This window comes from Humulus lupulus, chromosome 9, assembly GCF_963169125.1.
Source record: "Humulus lupulus chromosome 9, drHumLupu1.1, whole genome shotgun sequence".
Lineage (NCBI taxonomy): Eukaryota > Viridiplantae > Streptophyta > Magnoliopsida > Rosales > Cannabaceae > Humulus > Humulus lupulus.
This window is the reverse complement of record NC_084801.1, coordinates 82,198,983-82,215,014: the sequence shown is the minus strand read 5'-3', so window position 1 is coordinate 82,215,014 and position 16,032 is coordinate 82,198,983. Positions and strand designations below refer to the sequence as shown.

At 41.6% G+C, this 16,032-nt stretch overlaps 1 non-coding gene across 1 annotated transcript; it reads left to right on the top strand.

The window, feature by feature from the left end:
* Positions 1 to 14,199: 14,199 nt before the first annotated feature.
* Positions 14,200 to 14,306, top strand: LOC133803038 (small nucleolar RNA R71). The gene has a single exon (XR_009877770.1). It is a non-coding gene; the product is annotated as a small nucleolar RNA R71 (small nucleolar RNA).
* Positions 14,307 to 16,032: the final 1,726 nt, after the last annotated feature.

The following is a 16,032-nucleotide window of genomic DNA, read 5'->3' as shown; positions in this document are numbered from 1 at the left end:
AGTCTGAGAGGAAAATTCAAATACTAGAGGATATGCTATGAGCCTGTGTGCGGGATTTTGGGGGATCTTGGAGTAAGTATCTCCCTTTGATTGAGTTTTCGTACAACAATAGTTACCAGGCGGCTATCAGTGTGGCTCTGTATGAGATGCTATATGGTTGGAAATGCAGATCACCTATCCATTGCGATGAGACTGGTGAAAGGAGGTACTTAGGTCCTTAGATGGTTCAGAGGACCAATGAGGCCATCGAAAAGATTAGCGCTCGAATGCTAGCCTCCCAGAGTCGCTAGAAGAGTTATTCGAACTTGAAACGCATGAGCATAGAGTTTCAAGTCAGTGACCATGTGTTCCTTAGGGTTTCACCTTTGAGAAGAGTGAAATAATTTGGTGTTCGGGGCAAGCTGAGCCCTAGGTTTGTTGGTCCCTTTGAGATTCTGGAACGGGTTGGAGAGGTAGCTTACAGATTTGTGATGCCTCTAGCTCTATCAGTGGTTCATGATGTCGTTCATGTATCCATGCTCCAAGAGTACGTATCAGACTCGACATATGTAATGATTTATGAAAACTAGGAGCTAGACCAGGAATTATCATATGAGGTGAAGTCGGTTCAAATTCTCGACTGGAAGGATAAAGCCTTGCGGAGCAAGACCATTGCCTTCGTGAAAGGGTTGTGGAGGAACAACAAAGTAGAGCGGTATCCCAAGTTAATAAGGTCATTTCGAGGAGGAAATTTCTGTAAGGAGAGGATAGTTGTAGCGTCCCAATTTTACTAATAAGGCTTAGGGCCTTGATTAGCGTGCCTAGAGGGTAATAATTGATTTATTATGTTAATATGTGAATTTGATAAGTATGTGATTAGAAATGCATGTTTATGAGAATTAAATATGCATTTAGGCCCCATTTGGTTATTAGGGGCATGTTTGTAATTTTAGCCCGCTGAGGGCATAAATGCAATATTTGTGTATATTGTGATTGACACCACGTGTGAGTGGTGATATAATTGTGATGCACGATCCGAGATAATCCTAGGCAGCAATTTAGCTGGAAGGTCACAATGGGGTAAAATACCTTGCTCGGGAGGAGCCTAGGGGTATTTTAGGTATATAATATGAGTTTGGGATTTATTAAGTATTAGGTAGTAATTTAGTAATGATTTGAGTATGCTGGGATTAACGGGGATTTTTAGGTGTACTCGAGGACTTAGCGGGATATGTCAAATGACTAAACTACCCTTGGTGATTTTTGAGGACTTAGGTTAACTTAAGGGGGCAATTCAGTCATTTTGGCAAGTGGATATACTTAGTGGGAGCTGGGGGTTCTACAGGCGCATAGACAAAAGCAGAGAAAGGAAAAAGGAACAAAAATTTCTCTCATCTCTCTCTCTCTCACACACAATAGGGCTTTATTTTGAAGGATCTTAGGCCAGAGATTCAAGTGTTCAGAAGCTTAGTTAAGATCAAGGGTAAGCTATCTACTTAGTTCTTTGTTAATTTCTATTGGAAGTATTGTTGTGGTGAGCTAAATTTATGTTTTCTTGGTGGACTTTGGGATGAAGTTTTTGTGAAGCTTAAGCTTAGGAATTTGTGGGTTTGAGATTTTGAAAGCCTCGCAGGTCGAATTCCTACTTGAGGTAAGAATTTCATTGATTTCTGAAGTAAATATTCTAGTGTGGTTTAAGTTTTGTGGAGTTTTAAACCAATATGTTATTTTTGAGTTTGGCTGAGTATTTGAGTTTGTTGCTAGCATTTTTTAGTTGCTATACTATTTATTTGAAGTTTTAGGTCGAATTGGGACTTGGGTGTACTTTGGTAGTGATTTGGATGAGTTTTGGCTCAGGAAAAATGTTTGGAAAAACCCAACTTTCTTAGTTCACGTATGAGTGTCGCAGCTCTGTTCTTCGATGTCGCGGTGCTGGGTTGAATCAGGACAGGGGAGCCTTGCTGGGCTCCGCGGCCCCTATTGGGTTGTGCTGTGGTGCTAGGTCATTTTCAGGATGTGGGATTTTGTGTTTTTAGGGTTTTGACTCAGAGGGCTCGGGGGACGCTTTCGTTACCTTTTGTGGGGAAACGGGAGGTCTCGAGAGCACGAGATTGGTTCTGGGGTACAATTATGAATTCGTTAGTAACGAGAGTGTTACTTGTGTATTGTGACTTGGTTTTCAGCGAGACTCGGGTTAGAGGACTGTGCTCAAGATTTTGGTGCTCAAGAAGCTCGGGATACAGGTAAGAAATTTGTTGTACCCGTAGAACGGGGCGTGGCCCTATAATTTGTATTGCAGGGCACAGCCCTATGTGATTGAGCTGTAGGGCGTAGCCCTATTGTTTATATTTGTTATATGTTTAAGTAGTATTGATGTTATGCTATGTATGCTTATTTGTAAATGAACTGCGAAGGCCGAGAATGGTAGGAAGCCGGATACGGCAAGGGACCGGAAGACGGCGTTAAGCACATGGAGTGCAAGGCTGAGTACGGCTACGGCAAGGGGCCGGGTGCGATGTTAAGAACGCGGAGTGTCATTAGGGTGAGACCCTTCTCTGATGTATGAGTCATCCTCACGGTGTAGACCATGAACCCAGGGTCTGGGATGACATGGCCGCTATGTGTTTAGTCTGTTGGCTGCGTTGTTGTATGCTAATTGGTAGTTATGCATATGTTGATTATTTGTGTGTGTTTTCTTGCTAGGCTTCAGCTCACGAGTGCTCTATGGTGCAGGTAAGGGCAAAGTAAAGGTCAACCAACCATGAGAACGGAGAGCGTGAAGCAACGTGTATATGTTTGGCCTGCCTGGCTGCCACGGCCAGGGATATTTTTTTAGGATACATTATGTATTAATCAGAGTTTTGTTGTTTAGTCGACTTAAATCTTATTTTGACTTGTAAATATTTCTAAAACAGTAATGTTGGTATCCCAAATGTGTAACACTTTATAATTTCAATGAATGAGTACGTTTTCAAATTATATGGCTTTTATTATAGTTTAGCTACACTTTTAACCTAAAACCTCGGTTACCGAGTTAATTCCACATTTAAAACTCACTTAGTAATGGCTCTAAGGAAGTAGGGCGTTACAATCACCAGCCGCCCAAGAAGTTCCCTCTACTGAGCAATGAGGTCGGTGAGTGCGGGAGCAAGGGGCGGAGCAGGTGGAGGCACAGTGGATTGCCCAGCTGCTGATCCTGATGTGCGGCTCTCACTAGTGATGGTGAAGTCGATGTCCCGGCGCTCAAAGAATACATCCTCAGTAGATGCAGAGGGCACCCCAGCGCGAATGCACAATTGTGTGAAGAGTGATGGAAAGAACAACTTGCCCTTTTTCTTCTTTGCAGAGCTAACAATCCGCCTGGAGATCAACTTGCCCACATCGATACTCAAACCAGCCAGTATACAGTATAACAGAAGTACCCACTCCTTGGAGAAAATGCAACCACACTCCAACTTTTTGAAAAATAGATGTGTGCAATAAAGTGCGCACACCACCAAAAAAGATACACCACTGAGCGCCGGGAGATGCGACATATTGCAGTGCCTTGTCAAATTTTTATGGTGTAGGTGCCAAGACCATCTCATTATATGCAGTGCACTCAACACTGGCCAACCCAAATAGTGAATTAATAGCCTCACCAGAAAAGGAGACAACCTTGCCTCGAACGATCACTTCAGAATTCTCAAAGGAGGCTATGTTAGCATAAAAATCTCAAACCAATGGGATGATAGCATGCTCCGATTTTTGACAAAAGATGTAGCGTCCCAAATTAGCTAATAAGGCTTAAGGCCTTGATTAGTGTGCCTGGAGGGCAATAAGTGATTTATTGTTATTATATGTAAATTTTGATGAATAAGTGATTAGAGATGCATGTTTAGGTGAGTTAAATATGCATGTGGGCCCCATCTGGTTATTAGGGGCATGTTTGTAATTTTAGCCCGTTGAGGGCATAAATGTAATAATTGTGATATATATGTGTTGCACGATCCGAGATAGTCCTAGAGAGAGGTTAGCTAGATAGTCACAACGGAATCGAATACCCGACTCTGGGTGATTCGAGGGGTATTTCGGGCATTTGACATTTTATGGGGTTATCGGGTTATGAAAATAAATATTTGGAGATATATTTGAAGTTAGGATGTTTAGGAGGGAATATCAGAGAAATTTACCATTTTGCCCTCAGGGACGTTTTTGATACCCCGAGCCTTGAGGTAACCTTAAAGACTAAGTTAAATAAAACAAAACATAAGAAACATTCAGAATTCTCTAAACCGACCCAAGCATCCTCTCTTCTCTCTCATTCTTCTCTAAGTCATACTAATGGGAATTTTGAGGATCAAGCCAGGGATTGGAGCTCTAAAACTTGGAGAATTGTCCAGTATCAATTTGTGTATTCAAGCAAAGCTAAGGTAAGCATTAAACTGTGATTTTCGTTATTTACTTCTGTGACTATTGGCTAGGTTTCAAGTTCTTTTGAGGTGTTGACGTTGAAGATTGAATTTTGGGTTTGATGAGTTTTAAAGCTAGAGTTTGTTAGGTTTCGCTGTTGGAATCATTGTGGAACTTCTAGGATGATTAAATTAAGTTGTTAGACTGATCTTAGGGGTAATTGGCTTGGTTTTGGTAGAGAAAAATGGAGGATTTTTCTAGGTTCGAGGGGTCGGGCCGCGACATTGTTCTTGCTGAGTCGCAACCCTTTAGAACATCTGAGCGACCTGAAAACAGGGGAGCACTGCCGTGCCCTATAGGCAAGGTCACGATGCGTGTGGGAAAAATGAGGCAGGGCCTCTGGTTGAGCTTGGGCCGCGGCATAGATTCATGGGGCTGCGACACTTAGTGCATTTTTGGGCTTTAAAGAGGTCTTAGGCTCGGGAATCCAAAAGTTAAGGCTTGGGATGGATTTTATCACTCGGATTGATAGAATTCAAGGTCCCGAAGACTAGAATTATGATCCAAAGTTATTTGTTGGATTAGAACTTGATGGATGGTTATTTTTGATGCGTTGTGACTAGGGTTTCAACGAGGCTCAGACTAGGGGACTGTTCGGGACATCAGTGCTTGGAAAGCTCGGGACACAGGTAAGTAAACTGCTGTACCCGTAGAGCAGGGCGAGGCCCTATAGTTTGTGTTGCAGGGCACGACCCTAAATGATTGTGTTGCAGGGCGTAGCCCCATAGATTTTGCTTATGCGTGTTTAATTATGCTATGTGTGGCATACATGTGAATGAACGGCAAGGGCCGGGAACGGCGAAGGCCGAAAACAGCGGGAGCCAGGAACGGCGAGGGCCGGGAACGGCGAGGGCCGGGAACGGCGAGGGCCGGGAACGGCGAGGGCCGGGAACGGCGAGGGCCGGGAATGGTGAAGGCCGGGAACGGCGAAGGCCAAGAACAACAAGGGGCCGGGAGCAGCGTTTAGCATGTGCGAGTTACCAGGGCAAGACCCAAAAGGATACTTGAGATATCCTCATGGTGTAGACCGCGAACCCTTGGCCTGGTAAAGCTCCTGGGACGGCATGGTCGTACGTGTTTAGCCTATTGGCGGCTTGATTACATGTTGAATGTTAAATATGTATATGTTATCTACTTGTGAGGGTTTTCTATGGTGCAGGGAAGGGCAAGGGGAAGGTCGACCAACCATGAGTACGGAGAGCGTGAAGCGACGCGTACATGTTTGGCCTGCCTGGCTGCCACAGCCAGGGGTATTTTTGGGAGATGATTGCACTAAACCTAGATTTTGTCTTTTAATCGACTTTAGTTTTATTTTTGAGTTGTAAATATTTCAAAAGAGTATTTTGGGATCCCAAATGTTAAATGCTTTATGATTTTCAATGAATGGTATTATTTCCAACGTATAAGACTCTGTTTATGGGTTAATTACACTTTTGACGTAAAACCTCAATTAGCGAGTTAATTGCATGTTTTAAACTCACTTAGTAACGGCTCTAAGGAAGTAGGGCGTTTCAGAAAACCTCCCAATTGTGCTGCTCAATGACACACTACTGATGAATTCTGGCACCTAAACAGTGGTGGGTAAGAATCCTTTTTCTGGGAGCAACTTCTTGGTCTTAATGGACTCATACTGCGCCTGGGCCTGGGCAGAAACAAACTTCTTAGTGGGACCTGAAGGGACCGAGTTTTTCTTGGTGGATGGGGTCGTTACAACACTAGGTGTTTGCTGGGAGGCAGCTTTGGTGGTAGTGGAGGTCTTTTGTTTCTTGGGAGGAGGTCCGGCTGATGCGGGTTTGGTGGCTCTTTTGGATTTGGGTCGGGTTGGTGTTGATTTAGTGGCTGATGGGGTAGTGATGGTGGGGGTAGGATCATTTATAGTGGTTGGGTAAGGCAGGAGTAATGGGGCAGTGGGAATGTGTGGGGCTTGTGGTGGGGTAGTGGTGGGTTTGGATTTCTTTTTTTTGGGTGGCGAGAGAGAGCTTTGTGTGGACTTCTTTTTGGCTTGTTGTGGGGGAGAGGGTTGTTTAGAATTATGTTTGTCTGGTGGTGGGATAGTGGATGGTGGGGTAGATTTGGGGACAGTGGTGCTCTTTTTGGTTGGTGGTGGGGTAGAGGTAGGGACTTTGGTAATCTTTTTGGTTGGTGGTGGGGTAGGGGTTGGCTTGGATTTCTTTCTTTGGGATCGTGTTTTAGTGGTCATATTTGTCAACAAGGTACTAGAGGTTGTACAAATCAGTTAACACAGCAACCCAATCACCCGAATATCAAATACCCTACTTCTCAATGACACCTGAACAAAATTGCTCACAACAACAGATAACCCCAAAATACCAGATCAATAGAACAAGAAAATACCAGAACAGCACAAGAGCCCTGAACAATATTGCCAACAGATTTCCCCATTGGCTGACCCCAAAATCAAACACTAGCAATGAATCCAATGCCCAGTAATATTCACCAGACTATAAGAGGACAAGGAAATTAGAACCACACATTGGAATGGCTTGACCAAAGGAACTGGTGGAGACTTAGCTGACTGGCACTCAGAGCTTGCTGAGGTGCACAGGGGCTCGGATGGATGTGGTGGGGGCTTGGACCTCACCTCCCCAATAATGTTTCAAACGCTACTCATTCACTTTAAATTCCCTTCTGGATTGATCTTCCTGAACTTCAACTACTCCGAAGGGGTAAACTTTCACCACGGTGAATTGGCCAGACCAACGGGACTTCAACTTGCCAGGAAACAACTTCAGGCACAAGTTGAAGAGTAATACTTTCTATCCCTTCTCAAAGACTCGAACTTGAATTTTATAGTCATGCCACCTCTTAGTTTTCTCCTTGTACAAATTAGCATTTTCATAAGAGAACAACCTCATTTCTTCCAGATCATTTAACTGTAACTTTCGAGCTTCTCCAGCAGCTTGGAGATCCTTATTCAACTTCTTAGTGGCCCAATATGCCTTATGCTCCAACTCAATGGGAAAATGGAAAGCTTTCCCAAAAACCAAGCGATACGGTGACATTCCCAAAGGGGTTTTGAAAGCTGCTCTATAAGCCCAAAGAGCATCATCCAATCGCTAAGACCAATCCTTTCTACTAGGATTCACCACTTTCTCTAGGATTCCCTTGATCTCTCTATTGGATATTTCCGCTTGACCATTTGTTTAAGAGTGGTAGGATGTAGCAATCTTGTGCTTCACACTATATTTGGCTAACAAAGCTGCCAAAATCTTGTTCACAAGGTGGGTGCCTTCATCACTTATAAGCACCCTTGGAGTTCCAAAACGGGTGAACACATGCTTATGTAGGAACTTCATGACCACCTTAGAATCATTAGTAGGACTTGCCACTGCTTCAACCCACTTAGAGACATAGTCAACCGCTACCAAAATATACAAATTTCTGAATGATGGTGGAAATGGCCCCATGAAGTAGATTCCCCAAACATCAAGCAATTCCACTTCAAGGATGCTATTCAAGGTGTTTCACTCCTTGCTGAAATATTTCCAACACGTTGGTAGCGGTCACATCTTTTAGCAAATTCATGAGCATCCTTGAAAATAGAAGGCCAATAGTACCCCAATTGAAAAACCTTAGCGGTTGTCCTTTGCCCACCAAAATTTCCCCCATAATAAGTTGAATGACAATGCTCTAGTATGATAGAAACTTCATCCTTAGGCACACAACGCCTCATGATTCGATATGAACATTGCTTGTACAAATAGGGCTCATCCCAATAATAAAATTTCACTTCATGAAAGAATTTCTTGAGTTGCTGCCTATTCAAATCAGGTGGTTGCAAACCACTCCCCAAATAGTTGACAACCAACAATTGTGCCTTGGTTCACAACCAACAATTGTTCATCGAGGAATGTCTCTTTAATAGGCCCTTCATTTTGCTTTTCACTTCCAACTTCTAGTCTAGATAAATGGTCAGCCACTTGGTTCTTTGTTTCTTTTCTATCCCGAATTTCCAAGTCAAATTCTTGAAGAAGCAACACCCATCGAATAAGTCTTGTCTTAGCATCCTTCTTGGCAATTAGATACTTGATCGTTGAATGATCAGTCTAAACCACCACTTTAGTCCCCACAAGATAAGATCTAAAATTGTCAAAAGAAAACACCATCGCCAAAAGTTCCTTCTCGGTAGTGGTATAGTTCAATTGAGCATTGGCTAATGTCTTACTTGCATAACAAATGGAATGAAAAACCTTCTCTTTTCGCTGCCTAAGTACGACACCCACAGCAAAGTCACTAGCATCGAACATCAATTCAAAGGGAAGAGACCAATCAAGAGCTACAATGATGGGTGCGGTGATAAGAGCATTTTTCAAAGTCACAAATGCTTCTTGACATTCCTTGGTGAACTCAGATGCTCGATTTTGCTCAAGTAAGGAACAAAGGGGCTTAGAAATCTTTGATAAATCTTTAATAAACCTCCGATAGAAGCCAGCGTGCCCCAAAAAGCTTCTAATCCCCTTTACTGTAGTAGGTGGTGGTAATTTTTTAATGACTTCCAGCTTTGCTCTATCCACTTCTATGCCCTTGTTAGAAATTCTATGGCCCAACACAATGCCTTCTTGCACCATGAAATGACATTTTTCCCAATTGAGTACCAAGTTTGTTTCTTCACATCTCGCCAGGACTTGCCCCAAGTTAGCCAAACAAGTGTCAAAGGACTCACCAAATACTGAAAAATCCTCCATGAAGACTTCAAGAGACGTTTCCACCATATTTGAAAATATCACCATCATACAATGTTGGAAAGTAGCGCGAGCAAAAATCCTCCATGAAGACTTCAAGAGACGTTTCCACCATATTTGAAAATATCACCATCATACAATGTTGGAAAGTAGCGCGAGCATTGCACAGCCCAAATGGCATCTTTCTAAAGGCAAAGGTGCCATAAGGACAAGTGAAGGTAGTCTTCTCTTTGTCTTCTAGTGCAATGGAAATCTAATTATAGCCTGAATATCCGTCAAGAAAATAATAAAACTCCTTTCCCGCCAACTGATCAAGCATTTGATTTATGAATGGCAGCAGGAAGTGATCTCTCCGAGTAGCCTTATTCAACTTCTGATAACAAACACGCCCCCCCATCACTTGTCTTGTGGGAATCAACTCATTATTTTCATTAGCCACCACCATGACTCCACCTTTCTTAGGAACACACTGAATCGGGCTAACCCGAGAACTATCTGAAATTGGGTAAACAATTCCATAATCAAGCCACTTAATTATCTCCTTTCTAACAACTTCCTCCATGATAGGATTAAGCCTTCGCTGCTGCTCAACAGAATTATTACAGCAATCCTCCAATAGAATTTTATGTATGCAAAATGAAGGACTTATACCCTTAATATCTGCCATGGTCCAACCAATGGCCCTTGTATATTTCTTCAAAACAGCCAGGAACAAACTCTCTTTTTCAGCTCCTAACATCGCTGAAATAATCACGGGAAAAGTCTCATTATCTCTAAAATAAGCATACTTCAAGTGACTAGGCAAAGGCTTCAACTCTAATTTTGGTGACTCTTGAATAAAGGGCTTAGGAGGCTTAAATTTCCCTTTTACAAGTTCAATGACTCAAAAGGCCTCCTAAATTTAGTAAAGGGATGCTTTGACTCCACCCATGTAACTTGGCTTTCTTCCTCTTCACTTAAGTCTTCAAGCTCTTCAAGTGACCTCACCCCCATTCCATCTTTACAAGCTTCCTTGTGGAGTTTTTCAGCAACAATTGACTCAAGTACACTTAGCCTAAAGCATTCGTCAATCTCATCCGGAAACTTCATAGCGTTGAACACATTGAAAGTCACTTGTTGGTCATTCACCCTCATAGTAATCTCCCCTTTTTGTACATCAATCAAGGTCCTCCCGGTAGCTAGAAATGGCCTACCCAGGATAATAGGAACATCTATATCCGCTTCATAATCAAGAATGATGAAATCAGCCGGAAAAATGAATTTATCAACTTGAACAAGTGCATCTTCAATTTTTCCTTCCGGGTATGCCATAGAACAATCTGCTAATTGCAAAGTGACTGTGGTTGGTCTTGCTTCTCCAATCCCCAACTTCTTGAAAATTGACATGGGCATCAAATTGATACTAGCCCCCATGTCACAAAGTACTCTACCAACATCTCTACCACCAATAGAATAAGGAATTGTGAAGCTGCCCAGGTTTTTCAATTTAGGAGGAATTTTATTCTTCAATATAGCACTACAACCTTCAGTCAAAGCCACTGTTTCAAATTCACCAAGCCTCCTTTTCGTAGTTAAAATATCCTTCAAAAACTTCACATAGTTGGGCATTTGCTCCAAAGCTTCCACCAACGGTATATTAATGTGAAATTGTTTCAAAACATCTAAAATCTACAAAATTGACCATCTTGTTGCTGCTTTTGAAAGCGTTGAGGAAATGGTGGAGGTGGCATGCTCATATGCTTCTCTGTAGCATTTTGCTGAGGAATTGCTGCAGCAATTGCTTCAAGATCAGCATTTGAAATTTTTGAATTCACAGCTTTGTCTTCCTTGTCCACACTACTTTGGATTGAAGTGGTGTAATGCCTTACTTCCTTAGAGTCATTACTAAGTGAGTTTTAAATGTGCAATTAACTCACTAATCGAGGTTTTAGGTTAAAAGTGTAGCTAAACTGTAATAAAAGCCATATAATTTGAAAACGTATTAATTCATTGAAATTATATAGCGTTATACATTTGGGACCCCAAAATTACTTTTTAGAAATTTTTACAACTCAAAATATGATTTAAGTCGACTAAACGACAAAACTCTGATTAATACATAATGTCTCCCAAAAATACCCCTGGTCGCGGTAGCCAGGCAAGCCAAACATGTACACATTGCTTCACGCTCTCCGTACTCATGGTTGGTCGACCTTTCTGTTGCCCTTACCTGCACCATAGAGCACCCGTGAGCCAAAGCCCAGCAAGAAAACTCAACACAAACAATCAACATATCCATAACTACCAATTAGAATACAACAAGGCAACCACTAGGCTAAACACATAGTGGCCATGTCGTCCCAGGCGCTTTACCGAGCCCTGGGTTCGCGGTCTACACCATGAGGATATCTTAAGCATCTGAGAGGGGTCTCACCCTGGAGACTTGCACTCCATGTGCTCAACGTCACTCTCAGCCCTTGTCGTACTCAGCCTTGCACTCCACATGCTTAAAGTAGTTCCCAGCCCCTTGTCGTACTCGGCTTCCTGCCGTTCTCGGCCTTCGCCGTTTCCGACATTCTTCGTTCATTCACAAATAAGGATACACAGCACAACATCAATTACTACTTAAACATATACCAAATATACACAATAGGGCTACGCCCTGAAATTCAATCACATAGGGTTGTGCCCTGCAATACAAATTATAGGGCCATGCCCTGCTCTACGGGTACAACAGTTTTCTTACCTGTGTCCCAAGCTTCTTGAGCACCGAAATCCCGAGCACAGTCCTCTAACCTGAGCCTCGCAAAAAACCTAGTCACAATGCACAAGTAACACTCTCATTAATAACCAATTGATAATTGTACCCCGGAACCAATCTCGTGCTCTCGGGACCTTCCGTTTCCCCACAGAAGGTGGCGAAAGCATCCCCCAAGCCCCCTGAGCAAAAACCCTAAAAACACAAAACCCACATCCTGAAAAAGGCCTAGCGCCGCTACACAGCCCTATAGGGGTCGCGGCGCCCAGCATGGTTCCCCTGTCCTGATTCAACCCAGTGCCGCAGCACGGAAGAACAGGGCCGCGGCGCTCATGCGAACCCAGAAAACTGGGTTTTTCCCAACATTTTTCCCGAGCCAAAACTCATCCAAATCACTACCAGAGTATACCCAAGTCCCAATTCAACCTAAAACTTCAAATAAATAGTATAGCAACTCAGTAATACCAGCAACAAACTCAAAGACTCAACCAAACTCAAAAATCACCTAGTGGTTTAAAACTCCACAAAACTTAAACCACACAAGAATATTTACTTCATAAATCAATGGAATTCTTACCTTAAGTAGGAATTTGACTTGAGATGCTTTCAAATCCAGTTCCAAGCTCAAATCCACAAATTCCTAAGCTTAAGCTTCACAAAAACTTCATCCCAAAGTCCACAAAGAAAACATAAATTCAGCTCACCAAAACAACTCTTCCAACAGAAATCAACAAAGAATTGACTAGAAAACTTACCCTTGATCTTAACTAAGCTTCTGAACACTTGAATTTCTGGCCTGAGATCCTTCAAAATAAAGCCCTATGGTGTGAGAGAGTGAACCGAATGGAAGAGAAATTTCTTTTCCTTTTCCTTTCTCTGCTTTTGTCCAAGTGCCTGTAGAACCCTCAGCTGCCACTGAGTATATCCACTTGCCAAAATGACTGAATTGCCCCTTTAAGTTAACCTAAGTCCTCAAATATCACCAAGGGTAGTTTAGTCATTTGTTATATCCCACTAAATCCTTAAGTACACCTAAAAAAATCCCCGTTAATCCCGGAATACTCAAATCATTACTAAATTACTACCCGATACTTAATAAATCCCAAACTCATATTATATACCCAAAATACCCATAGGCTCCTCCCGAGCCGGGTATTTGACCCCATTGTGACTTTCCAGCTAAACTGCTCCCTAGGACCATCTCGGTTCGTGCATCACAAATATATCACCACTCACACATGGTGCCAATCGCAATATACACAAATATTGCATTTATGCCCTGAGCGAGCTAAAATTACAAACATGCCCCTAATAACCAAATGGGGCCCACATGCATATTTAACTCACCTAAACATGCATTTCTAATCATATACTTATCAAATTCACATATTAACACAATAAATTAAATATTGCCCTCCAGGTACCCTAATCAAGGCCCTAAGCCTTATTAGAGAATTTGGGACGCTACAAGTGGGCTCGTTATTTCTCTTACAATTCTCCTTAGTCAATTCAATATTTTTACCACTCCTCAAGGTAACCGCCTTGCTATGCTCTTTAACATCTTTCTTTGGATTTTCAGTATCACTAGGAAAGGTGCCTTGTGGTTTATTCCTTAGCTCATTATTTAGCTACCCCAATTGAATATCTAGGTGCCTCAAGGATGCCGCTTGGCTCTGAATCACAACATCATTCTTGACCATATATTCTTTCATTAAACTCTCCAAAGAGCTTGATTGAGATCCTTGAGGAGGAGCTGGTTGAGCTCTTTGTTGTTGTTGAGAAAACCCCGGTGGATATGTAGGCTTATTTTGCATTGGTGCTCCGCTTGAACTAGCTCCTTGACCCCCCCCCCCCCCTCCCAATGAGAAGTTTGGATGCTGCCTCGACCTAGGATTATAAGAGTTTGAATATAGGTTATTACAATTGGCATTTTGATTCCCCAAATAACAAACCGAAGTGGGATTTGAAGGGAAGCTCTCAAATGTGTGCCCATCTCCACAATAATCACAAGACACATCAGCAACTTTTCCCATAGCAGCTGGTTGTACCATTCCCCCCAAACTCATGTTCTTGAGAAGGTTAGTCATTGAAGAAACTTGAGCGGTAAAAGTTGTCAATGCATCCATTTCAAGTATACCAGCCACTTTTTGACTTGTTGAGGCTCTAGCATTGGACCATTGATAATTGTTGCGAGCTACCTTCTCCAAAATCTGATAGGATTCATTATAGGACTTTGAGAGAATAGCCCCATTAGCTGAAGCATTTAACGCCATGCGAGTGGAAGAATTGAGCCCAATGTAGAAAGTTTCCATTTGGATACAATGCGGAATCCCATGGTCTGGGCATTTCCTCAATAACTCCTTGAATCTCTCCCAAGCTTTACAAAATGATTCATCTTCCAGCTGCTGAAATGACATGATTTCATTGCGAAACTTGGCATTTTTGGTAGGAGGAAAGTACTTCATCAAGAATTTTTCAGCCAACTCATTCCATGTAGTCACCGAGTCGGGAGGAAGAGTGTTTAGCCAAGCTCTAGCTCCATCCCTTATAGAGAAAGGGAACAATTTCAACCTTAGGGCCTCATCACTCACTCCTTGTAGCTTGAAAGAATCACTCACCTCCAAAAATGAACAAAGATGAAGATGAGGGTCCTTAGTAGGCAGCCCACTAAATTGACCCACTGTTTGCAACATTTGGAACATCACGGGCTTTAACTCGAATTAGGGTGCTTGAATTTCAGGCCTAACAATGCCCAGATTGAGCTAATTAAACATGGGGGCAGCATTCTCCCTTATGGCTCTCTCTCTCTATCATCAACCATAGCAATTGCGTTAGTGACATTATTAGCACCCTCAACTCCTCCAACCTCTTCAGCCATATTAAGGTGATTTTTAGCCCGCTGTTCCCTTAGTCTTCTTCTAACTGTTCTTTCAATCTTAGGGTCAATAGGAGCTAGTTCAATGTCTTCTTGCTCGTTCATATAGTAAATCACCTGAGAAAACACAAGACCAAGCAAACAAAGTCAACTCAACAAAGAAAAAATAAATTGCAAGTAATTGATATTACAAAAATTTCTAATTCCAATCCCCGGCAACGGCGCCAAAAACATGTTGTGATAAATTAATATATGATTTAAATACACAAGTGCACGCAGTCACACAGGTAATATAATGAATAGTAAATCGTCTCCACAGGGATTGTAAAATAGAAAAATAAGCAAAGCAATTACTACACAACTTAAAAGTACTAAAAATCAAATGAGTTGTTTATAGGTTGAGCAAAATATTAAAAAAATGGAAATAATGAAATTAAAACTGAACTAAGCAAGAAAATTGAAAGAGATATATGGATTGCAAAATGGACTTGAATTATTGATTTCCCCTATATTAATCATCCTGAATAAATTGCGGCATCAATACTCTAGCAAAACTCCCAGGTTAACAAGAATTCATTAAACACTCATAAAACTTTCCAAAATTTTATATTAATTATTTTACTTAATTAAACATATTCCTATGCAAAACCAGATTTAAGAATGCAAATTCAAAGTTTAATTCTCAAAAGTTACACAAGGCAAATAACACATCCCTATGTTACTTACTAACATAATCTAACCTAGATTATGACCTGTGTCATCCAAGTTCTTCCAGTACATTTAATCTTTCTAGCATTAAACATAACTGGATATCTAGACATTGCTAGCCAAACAACAACATGAAATTAATATAAGCACACTTGAATGAACAAGAGAGATTTTACTAAAATAAAGTGCATGAAATTACTAGACTATAACATAGGGTTCATCAACAATTCAAGCCACCTAAAAATTAGTTCATGGCTGAGTTAATAAAAATCAATCAACAATCAAAACAGCCCATAATATTCAGATTCGGAATTCACTTAGAAAATATAAAAATGGAGTTTAGGAATAGATGAAAGAACAAATCCAAAATGATGCTTGAGCTCTCTTTTTCGTCCTCCTTCTTCCTTGCTGATTTCTGGGTTTCTTTCCTTCTTCTTGCTGGTTTTTCTTTTACAAAAATCGCTGCCTCCCTCAATATTTTAGCTAATGCTTGTTTTAGTGTATTCTAGGTTTCCTCCTTTAGCCTCAAAACTACAATATTGCCCTCCTTGTAAAAAACGTGAGTTCCTCTTATCTTT